Genomic DNA, 21060 nt, shown 5'->3' with positions numbered 1-21060 from the left:
AAGGCAAAGTGTCGATGTTATGAGCTCTAGCCTTGATTCAAGTTGAAATGTTGGCATTTCCTATCAGTGCATGTTAGCATCTGAGGCTGTATACTGGCCTAATAAATGAAGTAAATTCCCGTTCTCCTGCACTGCTAAGTATTCCCCATTCCAAGGTTCTATACATTGGGTAATGTTTTACTTGGCCCTGGAATAATCTCTAGGGCATATTATAATGTTTCTATACTGGGAATATTCAACATGAATCCAGTGTACCACACTTAATCTCTCTTCTGTTTGTTTTGTGGAACATGTATCATGCTGAAGTCATAAAAATGAAGCGTGCAAAATGCCAGATGCTACAAACGCAATTAGATACTTAAAAATAGCTTTCTTGGTGGCACTGCTTGAACTCTGAACTGGGCCTTGTTTTTACAAACAGGGTGGCGCTTTTCTGCTATGCTCCTGATTGTGTGCTCCGATAGCAGGCAAGGCTCTGCTTCTAAGGCCATCAGGCAAACCATCAGACTGTTCTAGAATCAGACTAGGTGCTGATGTTACACGACATCATCGCAGTTGCAGGCATGAGGTTTTTCTCTCCAGGTGCACTGTGTACTCTCCTGCTCTTGACCTCTGATGGTTTGCAGTCAAGCTGTGTCGGCAAAAGCCCTCAACTGACTGAGTCTGACCTGTATAAAGAAGATGAGGTGCCCACACCCCTCACCCCTCACTTTTTAAGTTCTAAATGTATTCCACATAAACTTTTATTTCACTAGAACTCAAACAACCACAAAGCTCAGAATTTATTTTGCAGTTTTATCCAAGGAAAAAGGTGATGTTTTTATACTATGGGGAAGAGGGGGCTGGATCATATTTTCTCATTATAAAAATAATACATATTTATTACCCCAAAATTTGCAAAATTCAAATCAAAATGCAAAATGCAAAAAAAAAATTGTAAAATTCAAAAAATCAGAGATTTTTAAAAAATCATGATCCTGGCCAGGCACATTGGCTCATGCCTGTAATCCCAGCACTGTGGGAGGCTAGGTGGGAAGATCACCTGAGGCCAGGAGTTCGAGACCGGCCTGGACAGTATAGTAAGACCCCATCGCTACAAAAAATAAATTAGCCAGGTATGGTGATGCATGCCTGTGCTCCCAGCTACTCAGGAGGCTGAGGTGGAAGGACTGCTTGAGCCCAGGAGGTTGAGGTTGCAATGAGCTATAATCACGCTGTTGCACTCCAGCCTGGGCAACAGAGTGAGCCTCTGCCTCTAAAAAATAATAAAATAAAATAATAAATAAAAAATTAAAATTATGATCCCAACGCCTAGACACAATCATTATTTACATTTCAATGTATATCTTTCCGATTTCTGTTTTACATTTATATATGTAGTTTTTGCAAAATTCAGATCATACTATACGTACCATTTATAACCCTTGCTTTTTACATAATATATTATGAGCAAGAAAATTAGTGGTCCTAATGATGACTAGGATAGGGTCAGATTCTGTTAAACTTTCTGAATCATCAAGAACAAATTCGTTCAATATAGTCTTAGTAATAATTCTACTTTTGTATAAGTTTTTCTTTGAAAATTATCAGTACCCAAATAGCATTTGTGACAACTCTCAACTCACTGATATTATATGAAATATTATCATATTACCATATTCCTTTGAGGAGAACGTTGCGTTTTCTCTGCTTTTACACATGTGATCTAATTTGAGCATCACAAGAACCCATGAGGTAGGAAAAAAGGACAGATGTTGTTGTCCCTGACTTTAATCATAGATGCAAAGTGACTCACCTGGCATCACAGCCGTTTGGAACTAGAGCTAGAAAGCAAGACATTCTGTGACTTGTTATTTTCCTCACCATTGTATTGCATGTGGTCTTTGACATCAGATCCGATTTTAAATACCAGCATTTCCACCAAGTAGCTGTGTGATCTTGGCTAACTTAACTCTCTAAGCCTCAGTCTCCTCCTCTGGAAAATGGGAACATTGACACCTTTGCCATAGATTTGTTATGAGGATTAAATAAAAGAATTTGAGTGAAGGACTTAGGATAGTAGAAGTCATGAAAAAAAAATTTTAAATAATTTTTACCCTTGTTTTTTTTTTCTCCTACACATTCCCTATTACTCTTTTTTTTTTTTTTCTGAGGGTCAGTCTCACTCTGTCACCCAGGCTGGAGTGCATTGGCACAATCTCAGCTCACTATAGCCTCTGCCTCCTGTGTTCAAGCAATTCTTCTGCCTCAGCTTCCCAAGTAGCTGAGACTACAGGCATGCGCCACCACGCCCAGCAAATTTTTGTATTTTTAGTAAAGACAGGATTTCACTATATGTTGGCCAGGCTGGTCCCTAACTCCTGACCTCAGGTGATCTGCCCACCTCGGCCTCCCAAAGTGCTGGATTACAGGCATGAGCCACTGCGCCCAGCCCCCTCTTACTCTCTTATAACACTGTGAATAAATTAATCTATTATGTTTCTTTTATTCAATATACTGAATTTTTAGTTTAGCATTATTTTAAATAATTATTATATATGTAATAAGATACAGTAATTCAAGAAAGTGTAGAAATACATAAAGATAGAAAAAACACCCACCACCCGAATATAAACACCGTTAACACTTGGCTGCGTTTCCTTCCAGTTCTTTTTCTTTCTGTGCAAAGACTTGCCATTAGTTCAACTAGTGTTTTGAACTAATGAAAGCTAGACGGTCGTTAAGCCTTGTGTTCTGATTATAAAAGAGGTGCCCCCTTGAAATCCCACTTGGATTGCCAAGAAGCCAATATGGGTGATCTAAAAGCTGTCGGGGGGCCACACACAGTGGCTGCCCCCTGTAATCTCAGCACTTTGAGAGGCCAAGGTGGGTAGATCACCTGAGATCAGGAGTTCGAGACCAGCCTGGCCAACATGATGAAACCCTGTCTCTACTAAAAAATGTTTTTAAAAAAATTAACCAGGCATGGTGACAGACACCTGTAATCCCAGCTACTCGGGAGGCTGAGGCAGGAGAATCACTTGAACTCTGGAGGCCAAGGTTGCAGTGAGCCGAGATTGAGCCACTGCACTCTTAGCCTGGGTGCCAGAGCAAGACTCCGTAAAAAAAAACGCGGTAAAAAAAGGCTGTCATGTATCTGCAAGGGGGTGTGAGAAGGTCTCAAGAACCTAAGGCATCCAAGTGAACTAATGAATTCCCAACCCACTGATCTCGTGGTCTAAGAGCAATTCAAGTAAAATGCAGCCCACCTCTTCACAAAACTGGCTCCTCTCATATAAAAGAGGTTCTGGACAAGCAGAGGCCACCATCTGTCAGGCCCCAGGTTGGCTCTGGTGTGGGCAAGTCCTTGGAAGAATCACTATACTAGAGTATCTTCAACCCCTGGGAGGGAAAAGTTCTTCCTGGGCCTGTAAAAGGCATTCTGTTTAGGCTGAAAGGAAATTTCCTACAGCCAAGCATCTCCTGTCAGCTAATTTGATAGTTCTCTATCAAGTAAACCATTAGTGAATACATTGATCCTTTTTTTCCCCCTTTCTGCAGTTCTGCCTTGGCTATTCCCAAGATTTCTCTGAACCAGTTGGGCACAATTGATTTTTATTAGTTCCACTGGCCTTGTGGAAAATTATCTCATGAACTGGTTTTTATAGGAAGACTCAAAGCATAGCACAGGGTAAAAAATAAGCCTATAGCAGTCAAAACTGTTGTCTGAAATGTCTTCAGACTGGAAGGCTGAATTTATTGTACAAAACAAGTACTAGCAAGGCGGAGGTGTGCAGTCCTGCTCATTATCACTGGAAAGGGGAACCAAAAAGCGGAGTAAAAAATTAAATTTTAATAATGCCAGTGATATTTTCTAAATCTTTCCTGACAGAAAGATTCTCATTATTTTTATCTGTCTCCGAGTAGGTTCTTTTAGTGCCATCTCAGAAATGGCCTCAGCTATGATTGTTTTCCAGGCTTTAAAGCATCTAAAAAAACAAATATATACAGAGAGAAATATGCTTTAGATTGTTCGAGGAAGGGCCGTGACCGTGGCAACATCCCAGCTAGTGTATTTGCAGCCAACATTTGCTGGGAACGCCTGCAGCTTTCACAAAAGAGGTCCATGTCGTTAAGACAATTGCTGTAAATCCCCCAAACAAAGGGGACCCACCATCCACTGCAGTTGGCTACAGGAGTAGCCCAGGGGCCCCGAGTCCCAAGTTTGGGTTCATTCTAGAAACCTCTCTATGCTGGCCATGAAAGGAGATTCAAGAAAAAAAAAATAATTAAGATATCCTATTATTTTGGTAAATGTGAAAACTCATATTCCAAGTATCATATGATACAGAATTTTTGGGGATAAGAGGGAAACTAAAGGCAGAATCATTAAGTAGCCAGTCTGTGATGACGTGATGATTTTTTGTTTGTTTGTTTTCTCACCTCTTTAGTGCCTACGTATGAACCTGTCTTGGTCCCAAAAGGAATTAGAGCATTTACCTAAATATATGCAATACAATAAGACTGAATATTTACAAAATGAAGTAACGGGGAGGCTAGTACACAAACTGTGGAATCGCCTATGCATTCGTAAGAGGTGGCACACAGATTTCTCTCTGGGCGTTCTGGCAGCTGACTTGGAGAGGGCAATCGTTTCAGCTACGTGAGTCAGAATCTGTGAGATAGAAACTCGGCCTTTTCCCCTGCTCTGATGAGAGAGAACACTTTCTCGTGGGACCTCTTCACAGGGACACACACTGTGCAGATTAGTAAACACCAGGCTCTAAAGCGTCCTTCCAGGGAGCACAGCAAGCCCTGCAGGGCGCTCTGACCGTCCTCCTTTCCTCAGGCTGGCGGTGTTAGGTCAGTGCGGCTGTGAATCAAAGCAACGCTATGCACGTGGGACCCTCAGGGGCTCTCCGCTGCTCCAGGGTCAACCTCAGAGCCTCCAGCAGGAGAGGTGGACCCCAGTTCACTAGGCTCCTCAGCCAACACTGTCTCTCAGCTGGGCTTTCAACACGTCTTCCACAGGAGAGAATTTCAGGTTGTTCCCTTTGCTGAGGACCTGGAGTGGAAACACCTTATTATTGGTACTTAGGGGCCATCGTGTTGTCTAGTAACTAGTTAGGGGGTCAGATATCACCCTCATCTGTGAAAATTGAGGCCAGGGAGCTTGAAGGGAGTGTCCCCAAAGAATGACAGAGTGAAAGGTCGCTCTCTCTTTGCAAGACGCAGGCTGCCTTTTGACTTGGTCTGTATGAAGATCCCTCCTAATTCATGGGTGATTTTCCTACTCATTGCTGCCAAATACAGGACCTGAGAGAGTGATCAAAGGCCACACTACTCCTTGGCAACTAGTTTTCTTTATCTTTATCAAATCCACAGATACGGTTCTTGGTGCCCATCCTCAAGGGTGCTGGGTTCTCATATGTTCACTGCCATTTGAAAGATGGATAAACTGAGGCACTATTTGTTCTCTGGAAGATCACACAGCAAATTGTAGGTAGAGGCAACCCTACAAGGCTGCTTTTGCTCCTCACCCTCCAAGAGAGACCTCTGGCTTTCCCATTCCAGGCCTCCTGAACTATAACACGCCGCATAGAAAATGCACACCATCCTCCCCGAGAGTCACCAGCTGGGCTTTTCCAGCCACGTGCTGCAGACCATGCCAAGGTCAGGGGGCTGCAGATGTGTGGTCCAGCCCTGACCTCTGCGTATGCTTCTCGTGAGAGTCCATGAGGCGCGCACAGGCTGGTTTCCGGCTCCTGTTGACCCCTCCCTGGCCTTTGACTCCACGGTTAGGAATCGGTTATGGGCTAAGTTGGATGATCTCGGTATAGACCCCGGTTATTGATGCTGCCACAGAGGCTGAACTTCAGGCTTCTGAGAGCCGCGGGGTCAGGAGGGCTGGGCTTTTCCCGCCTCCAAGGGAATCTCCAGGAGGGTAAGGCAGGGATGCGCTCACCACCACTCCCTCTCCTTTTAATTTCTTCCTTAATAACTAGTCAGAGGTCGCAGACTGAAGGCCCACAGGGTGAATCTACCCCACAGATGTGCTTTCTTTGGCCATCCAGTGTTTTGGAAAACTTTGACTTAGTTGCCAACATTTAAAACTTGGGAGATTTCACAAAGAGAACACCATTTCTGGCTTATCTTGGTAAATCAGAAGGTCTCAGTCCCAGCAGCAGTCAGCAGCAGCCCCTCGCTTTAGAAAAAGGGCAGGTGCCCCCATTCTCCCAGTCCCTGCCCCTGATGCCTACAGCCTGCATACTGGATCTCCCCCACCCTCACAGGACTTTCTTCCTTGTTTAGGGAGAAGGATATGTCTTCCCAGGCTGGCAGGTGATGTGGCTTCACCTGCACAAACCTGGGGGCTCTGTTATCTGATCATTACCCCACCCCACCCTCCTCCCAGCCTAAGAACTATGAGTCAACCATCCTGCTTATCGTTAATGAGCCTTCGGGGGAGGCGTTCTTAACCCAGAGTTCACCTGCTCGGCTCTGATTAATGCTGCTTTGGGGTATGTGAAGTCAGTTTAAGATTACGAAAGAGATATCACAAGTTTGAACAGACAGCACACTCTGCAGGGGTCTCATTCAGTGTCCAACTAAGAAAACAGAGCAGCCCAGGGCTTAGCCACAGCAGGACACCCCTCCACCTGGGCTGGGGGGACTAGGCAAGGAGCAGTGGCCCTGGAGCCCAGAGAGAGAGAGAGATCTGACGTTAGAGAGAGAGAGAGAGTTCTGATGTTAGGATCTAGAAAACGTAACCACATCCCTCAAGAGTTGACAGAGATGCAGGTGGCTGATAAGCCTCTGCCAAAATGTTTTTCCTTCCTGACATCAGGAAAGAAAAAGGTGTTAAATAAATGACTATTAAGTGGTAAGTATCGAATGTCAGATCTTAGAGGAAAATAAAGCCCATCACAAAAGCCAAGGCAGCCAAGTCTTCACCAATATGTTCCAGGAGAGGCATCTTGGCCATCAAGGGGTATCCCCAGGGAAGGTCACAGAGCCGCAGAGGAGCTGAAGGCGGGGATTCCAGGCGAGTAGCTCAGCCTGGACCCTGGACCGGACAATCCAAGCTAATCAGGACGCTGTTGAGCCCTGGGCATCTGCAGGAATCCGAGGAGGGATTTGTAGGCTTTCAGAACAAGGCACCTGAGGCAGGAGGCTGCCTGCATGAGGAGGTACAGCCAGACAAGGAGGAGTTTCAAGAACTAATGTGGGGAGATGGGTGAGTATGATAGGAGTGGAGTAATAATAGTTCCTATAGTTATTTATTGAGCAATTACCATTGGCCAGGCACTGATCTAAGCACTTCACATTGAATTAAGCCGTTTATTTATTAATGTAATTCATTAACAGAATGCTGCTATTATTGGCCCCATTTTACCAATAGAGGGAAAGCAGAGCATTGATTCTTTGGAGCGTGGCAATTCCTTGTATTGGTACTGTTTTCTTTCGTGGAGACCTGATGGTAGATTGTTCACTCTTTATTTTGCCCTGTAAGAAAGAGTAATTTCCAATGAGAGACTACATTTCTAATGTCAAAGGAAAGACACTAGGACATCTTCTCTTACTATCACTGCATAAATAAAGAACATTTTCATTTTCACACTAAAACAGTCAAGAGGATGTAATCTCAGAGAAGGTATGCAGCAACTTAACCAATGCTGCATAACTGATGTGTGGTAAATCCTAGATTCGAATCCAAGCAGTTTGGCTCCAAAAATGAGGGTGGTTGCTCAGCCTCCACCCGAATGTAGTCTGGCTTCTCTGGAGGCTGAAAAGGATGAGGGACCTTCAGAAAAGAGCTTGGTGGGTTACTAATTCAGGAGAGCAGTAGGTTTGCTTCTCAGTAAAGGGTCAGGACCCAGTGGGGGTGGAGATCCTTCTCGAGCAGATCTTCCCAGGATGGCCAGCAGGAGGTGGGAGGGTGAGGAGTACCTAAAGCTGGGGGTTAGGGAGGGGTCGTCCTTGCCCAGACACCAGTCACATCTGCCCTGGGCTGAGACCTTTCAGGGCCACCTCTGGAGTGGGCCTGGCCTTTTCCCTGGGTAGGCCTGAGCCATCAGATCTAGGTCCTAATACATAAGGATAGTTATAAAGATTCAATGACATCTTGTATGCCATAAACCAGAAAAAGATACTTTCTTTTTAAGACTGTCCGGAAGTTATATTGCTCTTCACAACCCTTGCAGAAAATACTTGGGAGAGCTTCCTTTATTACCATTTCACGGATGGGGAAACTCAAGGACCCATAGTCCTTTCCCAGATTCGCACAGTGAGTCTAGCTAGTTTCTTCCATCTGATTTTCTTTCTGTCTAGAACTCTATTCCAACAGATCCACTACATTAAATCTTCAGCAGACCTGAATCTTTCTATAGTGTATCCCCTCACCCATATGTTATGTAAAAATAAAAAATCGTGTGGTACAAGGTCATTGGCAGCTCCCAGAGAACACTTGCCATTCTTTCTATCTCATACTGTTTGGTGAGGGATCAGGTGATCGCACATTTACCTAGAAGAGATAAATTAAGCCCCTTGAAAGGCTGAAAGAAAACAGGCAATGTGCCAGTGGTTGAAGAAAGCTGGTGAAATATGCTGCAGAATAAAATGAATATTACCTTAGTAATGCACTGTGTATTTACATTAGGCACTAAGTGAAGAATCGGTTGACTTTGGTTAATCAATGCCCTGCACCACCAACAAAAATAAACTTGCAGCTGGGTGTGGTGGCTCACACCTATGATCCCAACGCTTTGGGAGCCCGAGGCAGGAGGATCGCTGGAGCCCAGGAATTTGAGACCAGCCTGTAACATAGGGAGACCCATCTCTACTAAAAAAATTTTTAAATTAGCCAGGCATAGTGGCGTGCACCTGTGGTCCCAGCTATTTGGGAGGCTGAGGCAGATCACTTGAGCCCGGGAGGTTGAGGCTGTGGTGAGCAGTGCCACGGCACTCCAGCCTGGGCAACAGGGGGACACCTTGTCTCAAAAAATAAACATAAAAATAAGTTTATGTACTCAGTGACTGTGTCTATAGAAAATAATGTAAAGATGTCCAAGACTCTTCTATCAAAGAACGAAGGAGGATCTAGTAAAGATTCTAAGACACACGGTTATATAAATAATGATCTGTGTGCCATACGGTGGTGGAAGATGGGGCTGGAGAAGTGGGTTGAGGCTTCGGTTACCTCCTCTGTAAAAATGGGGATGATAATAGGCCCCAGCTCATAGGGTTGTTGTGAGGGTTCAGGCACAGTGTATAAAATGCCAGAACAGCGCCTGGCCTGGAGTAAAGCCCAGCCAACCTGAGCTGCTCATGCAGGCGTCCCTGCTGCCATGGCTGCAGCTGTCCTCACTGCAGCGGATGTTGTTGCAGCCGCATTCTCTAGAAGAATCACCAAAGAGTAGAGCTGGGTGGGATTTTCTAGCCCCATGCTTTACAGACGTTCAGATTTCTTGGAATGGACCTTTTTGTTTTTTTTAAGTATAGGCCTATTGGAAGATTGTCCACTATTTATTTTGCCAAGTAAGAGAAAGTAATTTCCAAGGGAGAGTACATTTCCAATGTCCAAAGAAGGACACTGGGGAAAAACCCTGCCATCTACTCTCATCATCACTCCATAAAACAAGGGACATTTTGACACTGAAACAGTGGAAAGGGCATATTCTCAGAGAAAAGGGCAGCCTCGAAATTGAGTAATCTTGGTTTTAAGAAAAAAGCTACCTTCTAATGTGACTCTTCTTTTCCCACTTCAGCTTTGGCCTGGAGTTGGGGGTCACTTTTCCCAGTCATCCCATGCCCCCTCTTCATTTTATTTTATTTATTTATTTTTGAGGTGAAGTTTTGCTCTCGTTGCCCAGGCTGGAGTGCAATGGTTCAATCTCGGCTCACTGCAACCTCTGCCTCCTGGGTTCAAGCGTTTCTCCTGCCTTAGCCTCCCAAGTAGCTGGGACTACAGGCATGTGCCAACATGCCCAGCTAATTTTGTATTTTTAGTAGAGATGGGGTTTCACCATGTTGGTCAGGCTGGTCTCAAACTCCTGATCTCAAGTGATCCACCCGCCTTGGCCTCCCAAAGTGCTGGGATTACAGGTATGAGCCACTGCACCCAGCCTCCTTCTTCATTTTAGAGAGAAGTGGGTTTGAGTTGGGCTCATGAAGAGGTGGGGCCACTGATGGGTTTGAGTTGCCATCACGTACAGACACCGTTAGAGGCAGTGGCCGCTTGAATGAGAAAGAGGGTGATAGTGAAACAAGAGTGGACCTGGGGCCAGAAGGCCTGGCTGTGCCCCAGATGGCTGATCCTGGGCATATCTCTTCCCCTCTCACGGCCTCAGAGTCCTCAACTCTAAAATGAAGAATCTAAGCCAGATGCGGTAATGTGCGCCTGTAATCCCAGCTACTCAGGAAGCTGAGGTGGGAGGATCACTTGAGCCCAGGAGGTGAAGGCTGCAGTGAGCTGTGATTGTGCCACTGCACACCAGCCTGGACGACAGAGTGAGACCCTGTCTTTAAAAAAATAATAAAATAAAATGAAGAATTTAGACTAGGGCGTGGAGGCCTTTTCCAGGTCTAGCCATCTACAGACCTGTGAGGAGTTAAATATACCTTGCATTTCTAGAACATCCTTATTTAATTCTCTTCAAGTTCTTTCCAAGCCCTTTGATTGAAGCGAGCTGCCTTGATCCTATCTGGGAGTCTGCAGCCAGCAAAGCCACTCTGCAGGCCCCCTGCCATTGTCAAGTCCATATTTAAGAATGGCAGCGGCCATGGTGCCCAGGCTGAAATTTGATGTACACATTTGGCAACATAGAGTGCAATGTAACTACACATTACTGATCAAAACCCATCGGACTTATCAGTGGGCTCTGACAGGTACTTGTTGGCTGCCTTCCCAGGCTGGAAAGGTATCCCCGAGCCAGCCAATGCGATGCCCTCCCCTCCCTTTTGATGTTTATGGGAGAGAAGGCTCGGCTGTGCTCGGGAGACTGTCAGCATGAGGCCCAGATGGATACCAGCCTGTGGGAACCAGAAGCCTGGCAGGCTTGGGAAACAGCGGCTTCCTGGATTCCTGCCTCCACCTTCCCATCCAACCACTGGAAGTTTCCTAGGCAGCTTCTCCAGCCTCTGACAACCAGTGCCTCTCACCTTTCCTGAAATACCATCTCCTTTTACAGAATGATTTACCAACTGCATGCATGTAAAGAGCTTTTCAGAGTGCTTTAAAATCTTTAATGAGCTAGTCCTCTCCTCCCTGGGGTGGTTGGTGAGTTGGCTGATTTTGTTTGGTAAGAAACTGAAACCCAAATGTCATGGGGTGACTTGCTCTAGGTCACCCCAGGTAAATACCGGATTATGGGCACACAACACATTGTCCCAGCCCTGGCATTACTCTAATTGTGGCCTTTGTTGTGAGGCTTCTGTCATTCATTGATTGCTCATTGTGACACCATAAGTTCCCGTAGGGCAGGGACTCTGTGTTTCCTTTGTTCTTCAGAGGGACTTCAGCCCGACCTGCCAGACCTGTCTGTGCAGCTCACGCCTTGTCCAAGACCACCACATTCTTCATTCTTCAACCAAGGACTGCTGCCCTAGGTAGATTTTAGATTTTTCTTTTTTTTTTTTTTTTTTTGAGACAGAGTCCTGCTCTGTCTCCCAGGCTGAAGTGCAGTCGTGTGATCACAGGTCACTTCAGCCTTGAACTGCTGGGCTTAAACAATCCTCCCACCTCAGCCTCCAGAGTAGTTGGGACCAAAGGTCCCACGCCCAGCTATATTTTTTTTTACTTTTTGTAGAGCCTTGAGTCTCACCATGTTGCCCAGGCTGGCCTCAAATTCCTGCCCTCAAGCGATCCTCCCACCATAGCCTCCCCAGTGTGTGGAGATTACAGTCGTAAGCGACTGTGCCCAGCTAGTAGCTTTTAGCTTTTAGATCACGAGTGGGCAAATCACAGAGAGTGGGCCATATCCAGCCTTCCTCCTGTTTTAGCCACGGGCTAATAATACTTTTACATTTTTAAATCGTTGAAAAAACTCAAGAATTTTTGACATGTGAAAATTATACACATTCAAAATTATAAAACTCAGATTCTAGTGTCTGTAAATAAAGATTGCATTGGAACACAGCCATGCTTATTCATTGACATATGTCACTGGCTGCTTTACACTACCAGAACAAAGTTGAGTAGTTGTAACAGACTGTGTAGTCCCCAAAGCCTAAAATGTTTAGTTATGGGTTAAATTGCAGCCTCTCACCTTAATTTATATGTCGAAGTACTAACCTCTAGTACCTCAGAATATGACTTTATTTGGAAATAATATCTTTGCAAATGCAATTAGTTAAGATGAGGTACGGGAACAGGGTGGGCTCCTAAACCAATGTGACCGGTGTCCTTATTAAAAGGAGAAACTTGAACACAGGCACTCACACAGAGATACCACCTTGTGAAAACAAAGGCAGAGATTAGGCAATGCATGTACAAGCTAAGGGACCCCAAATATGGCTGACAACCCACCAGAAGCTGGGAGAGAGGCATGGATCAGACTCTCTCACTGCTCTCTCAGGGAACCAACCCTGCCAACACCTTGACCTTGGACTTCTGGCCTCCAGAACTGGGAGACAATAACTTTCTGTTGTTGAAGCCGCCCAATCTGTGGGACTTTGTTATGCCAGCCCTAGCACACTAATATACTGACTATCTGGCTCTCTACAGACAGAGTGTTCTGATTCCTGTTAAGCTAAGTATTAAGAAAAATTTAGAAACAGGGCAAAGGGACTCTAGTCCTCACTCAGGACCTAATCTAGATATGCCAGGGCTCAGGGAGTGGCTCTGGCTCCTCAGTTCCTTGCTGGAGAAAGTGCTCATCTCCCTGCCCATCAAAACTTATCCCCACTGTGTCCCAGTCCCTCAGGTCTCTCAGATGACTGACTACACCTAAATTGATGTTAGCCTGTGGGGGCTACTAATGGCTGATGATGGCTTGGTAGATTGGCCCAGAGATAGCATCTAGTTTTCTTCCTTTTTTTTTTTTTTATTATTTTATTTTTGAGACAGAGTCTCACTCTGTCACCCAGGCTGGACTGCAGTAGCAAGATCTTGGCTCACTGAAACTTCCACCTCCCGGGTTCAAGCGATTCTCCTGCCTCAGCCTCCCGAGGAGCTGGGACTACAGGCAGTTGCCACCACACCCGGCTAATTTTTGTATTTTTAGTAGAGATGGGATTTTACCATGTTGGCCAGGCTGGTCTCAAACTCCTGACCTCAAGTGATCTGCCCACCTCCGCCTCCCAAAGTGCTGGGATTACAGGCATGAGCCACAGTGCCCGGCGTTATTTTTTTTATTTTTGAGATAGGGTCTCGCTCTGTCACCCAGGCTGGAATGCAGCAGTGCAATCATAGCTCATTGCGATTTCACCCTCAGGCTTAAGTGATTCTCCTGCCTCAGCCTCCTTAATAGCTGGGACCACAAGCACATGCCACCACACCTGCCTAATTTTTTTTAAATTTTTCACAGAGATGAGGGTCTTTCTATGTTGCCCAGGCTGGTCTCAAACTCCTAAGCTCAAGCGATCCTCCCTCCTCAGCCTCCCAAAGTGCTGGGATTTCAGGCATGAGCCACTGTACCTGGCCTTCTTCCTGTTTTAAATGGCCTATTCCAGAGGCAGGAGTTTTGTGAAATGAGTGTTGTGGCACATGCCCCCTCAGTCCCCTTATCTCACATGGCTTCAGGAAACTGCCTGTTCTGCTCATGAATGGAAATTCTTACTCTGAGATGTAAGAATCAACAGCTTCGGAAGACTGTTAGCCCCACAGCTGCATGCAAAGCTTCTGTGAACTCGGCTGGGACTGACCTGTCCTTTGGAGGAGGACTTAGTGTAGATCCACAGTAAATGTGCAGTGCAGCCATGGGGAAGAAGGTGGAGACATGGAAAACAGTCATCACGAAACCCAAGATAAGATCACCAGCTCCATATGCTGGTCTGGATCCGAGCACTCAGTGTATTCATTTTCCAGGGCTGCTAGGGCTGCCATAACAACGTGGCTTAAATGCAGTTATTCTCTCATAGTTCCAAAGACTAGAAGTCTGAAGTTAAGCAGTTGACAGGGCGATGCTCTCTCCAAAAGTGTAAGGGAAGAATTCTTCTTTGCCTCTTGCAGCTTCTGGTGACCCAACATTCCTTGGCATGTGGCAGCATCATTCCAGTCTCTGCCTCCATCTTCATGTGCCCCTCTTTGTCCTCTCTTCTTTTAAGGACACCAGTCATCGGATTTAGGGCCACCCTAAATCTGGAATGATTGCCTCTCAAGATCCTTAATGAAGTCCAGGTGTGGTGGCTCACGCCTGTAATCCCAGCACTTCGGGAGGTCAAGGCAGGAGGATCACCTGAGGTCAGGAGTTTGAAACTAGCCTGGCCAACATGGTGAAACCCCATCTCTACTAAAAATACAAAATTAGCTGGGCATGGTGGCACACGCCTGTAATCACAGCTACTTGGGAGGCTGAGGCAGGAGAATCACTTGAACCCGGGAGGCGGAGATTGCAGTGAGCCGAGATCACACCATTACACTCCAGCCTGGGCAACAAGAGTGAAACTCCGTCTCAAAAAAAATAAATAATTAAAAAAAAAAAAAAGATCTCTAATGAATCACATCCACAAAGACCTTCTTTCCAGGCTGGGCATGGTGGTGGCTCGGCATGGAGCTTGTGACTGTAATCCCAGCACTTTGGGAGGCCGAGGCAAGAGGATCTCTTGAGGCCAGGAGATCAAGACCAGCCTGGGAAACATAGTGAGACCCTGTCTCTACAAAAAATTTAAAAATTAGCCAGGTGCGGTTGTGCATGCCTGTAGTCCCAGCTACTTGGGAGGCTGAGGTGGGAGGATCACTTGAGTCCAAGAGTTCAAGGCTGCAGTGAGCTATGATTGCACCACTGCCCTCCAGCCTGGGCAATAGGCCAAGACTCTGTCTCTTAAAAATAAAAAATAAAAAGGACCCTATTTCCAAATAAGGTCACATTCTGAGGTTCCAGGTGGAACCTCATGAATTTGCAGGGACACTGTTCAATCCAGTACAATCAGTATGATTTAAAGTAAGAGGCCGGGCGCAGTGCCTCATGCCTGTAATCCCAGCACTTTGGGAGGCTGAGGTGGGCAGATCACCTGAGGTCAGGAGTTCAAGAACAGCCTGGCCAACATGGCGAAACCTCATCTCTACTAAAAATACAAAAAGTAGCTGGGCGTGGTGGCAGCACTTGTAATCTCAGCTACTTGGGAGGCTGAGGCAGGAGAATCACTTGGACCTGGGAGGTGGAGGTTGCAGTGAGCTGAGATCTTGCCACTGCACTCCAGCCTGGGTGACAAAGCGAGACTGCATCTCAAAAAAAAAAAAAAAAGAAAAGAAAATGAGAGAATCCCCAACCATACTTGCTGCAGTCAATGGGGAATTGTTTGGCTCCTGTAACTGGGAAGCTGAAGTGTGACTCTTCAGGTTTCAGGCACACAGCAGGAAGCAGGGGTTCAAATATGTCTTCAGGAATCCGTCTCTTTTTCTTCATCTCTCGGCTCTGCATTCCTCTGGTGTCGGCTTCTTTCAGGCAGCCTCATCCGGTACGGTAGTAAGAATGGTCCTCGGCAGCTCCAGGTTCTCAATGTCCTGACAGTCAATCTCAGTAAAGACAGTATCTTTTTCTTGATTTTCCAGGAAGAATCCCAAGAGGAACTCCATCTGGCTTGAGTGGCAGACCAATCCTTGAGCAAATGGTAGTGCAAGAGCTAGAGAGCTGTAATTGGCTGGGCCTGCCTGGGTCATATGCCCACCTGTGGAATCAGAGTGGGGTCAGCCTCCCTGAATTCTAGGGATGGGGCTGAGGATTCCTCCTAGAGATGCAGGACATAGAAGACCCAAGATGGGCATTATTAGGCAGCATGATAACCACACAGCTCTAGCTCAGAGGCAAACGTGTCCCCAGCTCTGAAAATAACCCTTCCAATTAAAGTGAGCATTTGAGGCAGATGACAATTAACTGTTTCTCCTACTCCTGCTTTCATTTCTTTCTGGTGAACACTAACGTTGAATTGGATATGGAATTTAAAGAGCTTTGGCCCATGTTTTGGGAAGTGCCTAGAGAGAAGCAGATCTGGGCTCCTTTGCTCAGAATTTATCCCATGCTCTCACGGTTGCTAATTGTTACTGTTCCATCAGACCCCAAAAGTGGGGCATTATTATTCAGGGCCAGTCGGCCAGGCAGGAAGGCAGGATGCTGCTCTGAACCTGTAAAGTGTCTGCCACTCTGCAGCTAATGAATACAGGCTTGTAAAAGAGTTGGGACTCTGCTGGCATCCTTAATGGGACAGTGGCTAACAGCTAAGTCCTAAAGCTATGCTTGTCTACAAGCAGCCCTTAGAAACCAGGAGAGCAGTAACCACATGACCCTGAGCACATGGAGGTAGAGTCTCTGATTTCTTCACTCAGCAAGCATGTTTTGAGAACCTTTATGCCAAGCTCTGTGTTAAGCATCAGGGATACAAAAGACAAAGGAAATTCGGACTGTGGAAGGTCCACTTTTTACTGGGGACTGTAGTCAATGTACTGGAAAGACAGATGCATAGGGAGATAGGAGAATACGAGAGGGGCATAGCCAGGAAATGCCTCTTGGAAGAGGAGGGAAGAATGCACATATGCCATAGATCAAGGACTTGGTTTTGGAATCAGGGTGACTCAACCTGAAAACGCTTTTTGGTCATAAATAACAGAAGACCCAATTCAAACTAACTTTGGAAAATAAAGTCAGTTTATTTTCTCATATAAGTTAAAGTCCAAAGAAAGGGTGGTTTGATTTAAAAAAAAAAAAAAAGTTCACTGTTGGCCTGGCATGGTGGCCCACACTTGTAATCCCAGCACTTTGGGAGGCTGAGGTGGGCAGAACCTGAGGTCAGAAGTTTGGAACCAGGCTGGCCAACACGATGAAACCCCATCTCTACTAAAAATACAAAAATTAGCCAGACCTGGTGGCAGGTGCCTGTAATCCCAACTACTTGGAAGGCTGAGGCACGAGAATCATTTGAACTCGGGAGGCGGAGTTTGCAGTGAACTGAGATCGCACCACTGCACTCCAGCCTGGCCACAGAGAATGACTCCGTCTCAAAAAAATAAAATAAAAATTTAAAAATTAAAGTTCTCTGTCTTCAGGACTGGGGTTCTATTTCTCTGCCCACTGTGGGTCAACTTCTTTCTTAGGTTGGCTTCCCTCAATGAATCAAAAGGGCTGCAGTGGATCCAGCCTGACATCCACGCACCAAACTGTCCAGGTGACCCGGCATTTCAAGCAAAGTTGCTGAGATCCACTCTGTTGGATAGACTTAAGTCACAAGCCTGCTCCTGGTCCAGTTACCATGGCCAGGGGCATGGAATATACTGACCATCTCAGCCTCAGTCGCAGCTGTACCCCTGGAGCTGGGGTAGCATCAGCTGTTTGGAATAGGGAAACGAACGCAGCCACTGTAGATCTGCTGTACACAGGAAGCAGACACCTGGCTAGGCCTGGTGAGGCCTCATGCATGATATCATCACTCATCAATACACAGGAGCATTGGCTGGAAGAAGCTCCTGATTCTTCAGTGAAAAGTGTCGTGACCAAGAGGTCAGAAAAGGTTCCCAGCTTTTGAAAACCAAGAGGCAAAAACCTGTTCTTCAAGGAAAAAAAAAATCTTATCAGTCTTCATCATACCTTAGCTTCTGAAATACATGAAACCAGAGCCTCTCTTGGCTTGGCCAGATGCCTCGTCTTATCTGAGAGGCCGACAGTAGCGTATCACTCAGGGTAAAATGGCTTATGGTATTCGGCAGTGACAACCCCCAGTCCTCAATGGCTTAATGCAAGTCAACTGGGAGTCCAGGTGCATCTCCAGGACAGTGGCCCTTTACATAATGACTGCAGGATCCAGGCAGAAGATGTTACCACCGTCCTATAACTTGCACTCTCTGGAACAATACAGCACCCCCCTCCCCAAATCAAAACCGCAGGAAGAGCCAGCTAGAGAGACAAACACTGGAAGTTAGATGCCTCCAGCTGGCAGTGACACTCAGAACTTTTGCTCTCATTACTTTAGCCAAAGCTAGTTCCATGACCACGCCTAACATTAAGGTGAGTGCAGTCCATGCCTGGAAGTAGAGGAGAACTGGATATTGGAGAACACTCGTAATGCCTGTTCCAGTGGAATTCCTGGGCTCCTCGAGCAAGAGCAGAGAACTGTGCCAGGTGCTGCGCCTGCCCCCTGCACTGGAACCAGCCTTCTGTGATTCCGGCTGCCACACGCAGGAGCTCGTTTCCAGGCTGGGAGGAGACTGGCAATGGAAAGATTAACCGCTCCCTGGGTTCCATATGGGGATCAGTACTTTCAATAGTACTTTGTGAGTTCAGCCTCAAAGTAAATGGTTAATTCATCTTGTATCAACAGCACTGTGATTCATAATGTAAACTTGGAGAATCCTTGATGTTTCGGGCCCACATTCCTTTTATTTTGGCTCTGCATTCTTTTAAAGCCACAGTGTGCTCAGTTAATAGAATGCAGCATGCAAATGCACAAGTTTTTGCCTGGAGGCAATTTAGCCTGGCTGTTTCAATGGATGTCTTCTTTCAAGTGTATATTCTTTCTTAAATTATTTACTGGGTAAACACACTTTGCATTTTCAAAAGGGAGATTAAGACGGCTTGCTGCAGACCTAGTTCAACATAAAGCCCTCCCCTTGCCCAAAGTTAGGAGGAAGTTACTTTGGGCTTCTCCCCAAGTTCCTTCGCCGCCATCTCACTAGCTGGGAACCCCTTGGCCTGGCTGGTTTTTCTGATTGTCTCCAAACTCTGCATTCCTTTCTGCTTTGCCTACAGCAATACAGGCCGGCAGCCCCTGGCTGCGATTGCACCTAAGCTTCCTCACAGATGGGGCCCACCAATGCCAGCCTGTATTTCCCCCTTCCAAACTGGCTCAGTCCTATCCACCCAGATGCCCTGAGAGTTCACTTTTCTGGTCCTGAGGGGTATCACATTTGCACAATTCCTTTGAGGTCCAAAGTTGGGTGGACGACCCAGCCAGTCAAGCTTACTTAGAGCTCTCTCTGTTTCAACTCTTTCCCCACCCCCCTCTACTCTTCCTCCCAAATGTCTGCCAGCATTTGATTTGAAAGCAAATGCCCTTTCCTGCTGACACCCCGCCCCCCACCCAGCGCACAGGAGTTCCTTCTAGCTTCAGGGAGAAGACCCAGTAGTGCTGAGAAGGCGTGATGGTAGGAAGTTTCATCTTTGGCGGGGCTTGCTTCAACTTTGAACTTTAACCTTTTCCATGCAGACTTCCTGAGATTTTCCTGCAAATTAATTGCACAGACTTCTTCTCCATTCTCCTTTGAATGGAAGATTACAGTTACCAGAGACTGCATTCTTTCATGATCACTCTTTGGGCCGTTCTCTTTTGAGTACCTGTGTGCCAGCGACTGTGCCATGTGCTGGGTGGTAGAGGTGAATTCCACATGGTCCCAGTCCACACAGGTTGGGTCCTTGGAAGCAACAGAGCGGGTGGTGGAGGGGAAGCCGCCAGGCCCTGTGGGTGCACCAAAGAGGGGGTGAAGCCCAATTAGGAAGGCTAGGGAAGAGATGAGGATTTAGGGATTCGTGTGTATTCATATTTCTTACCGTGCCTCAGATTGAACAAGTAACACCCACAGTTAATCCTTTCTAAATTAGCATCATGGATGCCTTGGGGCCCTCAACCCACAAATAAAATGGTTGTCACCAAGCTGTACAAGAGACACACTACTGTAGATTACTTAAGGCAGAATTTTAAAGAGTTTTCATGCTTTTAATCTGTTTCACTGCTGAGTTTCAATTTTGCTGATTTCTTTTGCAAGTCTGATGCGGGTGACTGTGGTAAATAGAGATTTTGACAGTGACTTGGCCAAATGGGATGTGTAGGGACTGTTCTGAAGGCTTCTGTCCCTTCCAGAGAAAAGGGGGAAAAAATCAATTTGGGTTTTAAACAGAGCCACCAAGTAGCACCGATCAGTGTTCATAATTAGCCTCACTATAATAAGCCATGAAGTCCTGTTTTTATTTATTTATTTGGGGGACAGAGAATCTTCCTGCCTCTTGAGTAAGGACGGCCTGTTAAGTCTGAATTAGCTGTCATCACCGAAGAATTAATGTCGGCGTGCAGACTTTCTAGTGGGGAAGGGAAGAACTAAACGAGACAGATCTTAGCCGAGCCTTGCGTGATAAATGAGGACCAAGTGGACCATTCATCTCCTGCGAGGAGAGTGGACAGAGGCACTAAGGCAGTTTTGCGGAAGACGTGTCAGCAAATGCGATCATTTTGTTACCTGTCAGGAGGAGAAAGAGCTGGTCCTTTTAGGGGGCCACAAGGGAGTGGGTTGGTCTGATATGACAGTTTCCATTCAACCATTTAGGTTTGGAGAAGAAGGGGATGGGTGAGGAGGAATCCGACTAAAACTACAACCTGATGTCATCCTTCCAGGAGAGAAACTCATCTAGGAACTAGAAAAGGCTGCAAATACCCTGCAAGGATTTTTGTGTGTGTGTGAAGATACAAAGTAGGGGTGTGGGTTCTCTGTTCCGTGGGGGGCCCGGCTTCATCCCCCCAGCTCCTCCCCATGGAAGACCCATGTCCAGTGTTTGGTGACTGGAGTAGGGCAGCAGGCCTTTTGCTGCTTGGTATTTGGAGGAGGGTTGGATGGGGTTTGCCGTGGGGTTTTAAGGTGGACAGATAGCTGGCTAGACTGCCAGCCAGCCTATGTCTCTATTTCCGTGCGGCTCTGTGAGAGCGAGCGTGGGCACGGCTGTTTGACCTAGGTTCCCTTTGAAACTCTCAACAAAGCATTCTGATGTTCGACCTCTTTTCTCCGAATGAGGTAACAAATTATGAAACAACCTCATCAGAAGCTCTCTGCAGGCATCTGGGAGCGTGTGTCTCCACTCTGGTCCCCCTTCTGAGTTGCTGGTTCCCCATCAGCATGCAGCCCAGCCAGAACCCAGGGAGGGTAGAATCCCTGGAGGTGAAGGCCCA

At 46.3% G+C, this 21060-nt stretch overlaps 1 protein-coding gene across 5 annotated transcripts in view; it reads left to right on the top strand.

The window, feature by feature from the left end:
- VTI1A (vesicle transport through interaction with t-SNAREs 1A) overlaps positions 1-21060 on the top strand; it is a 464597-nt gene that overhangs the window by 351521 nt on the left and 92016 nt on the right. The gene's annotated exons all lie outside the window — the stretch shown is intronic.

Source organism: Hylobates moloch, unplaced genomic scaffold (assembly GCF_009828535.3).
Source record: "Hylobates moloch isolate HMO894 unplaced genomic scaffold, HMol_V3 SCAFFOLD_3, whole genome shotgun sequence".
In the NCBI taxonomy this organism is placed as follows: domain Eukaryota; kingdom Metazoa; phylum Chordata; class Mammalia; order Primates; family Hylobatidae; genus Hylobates; species Hylobates moloch.
This window is presented reverse-complemented; position numbering and strand designations above follow the sequence as displayed.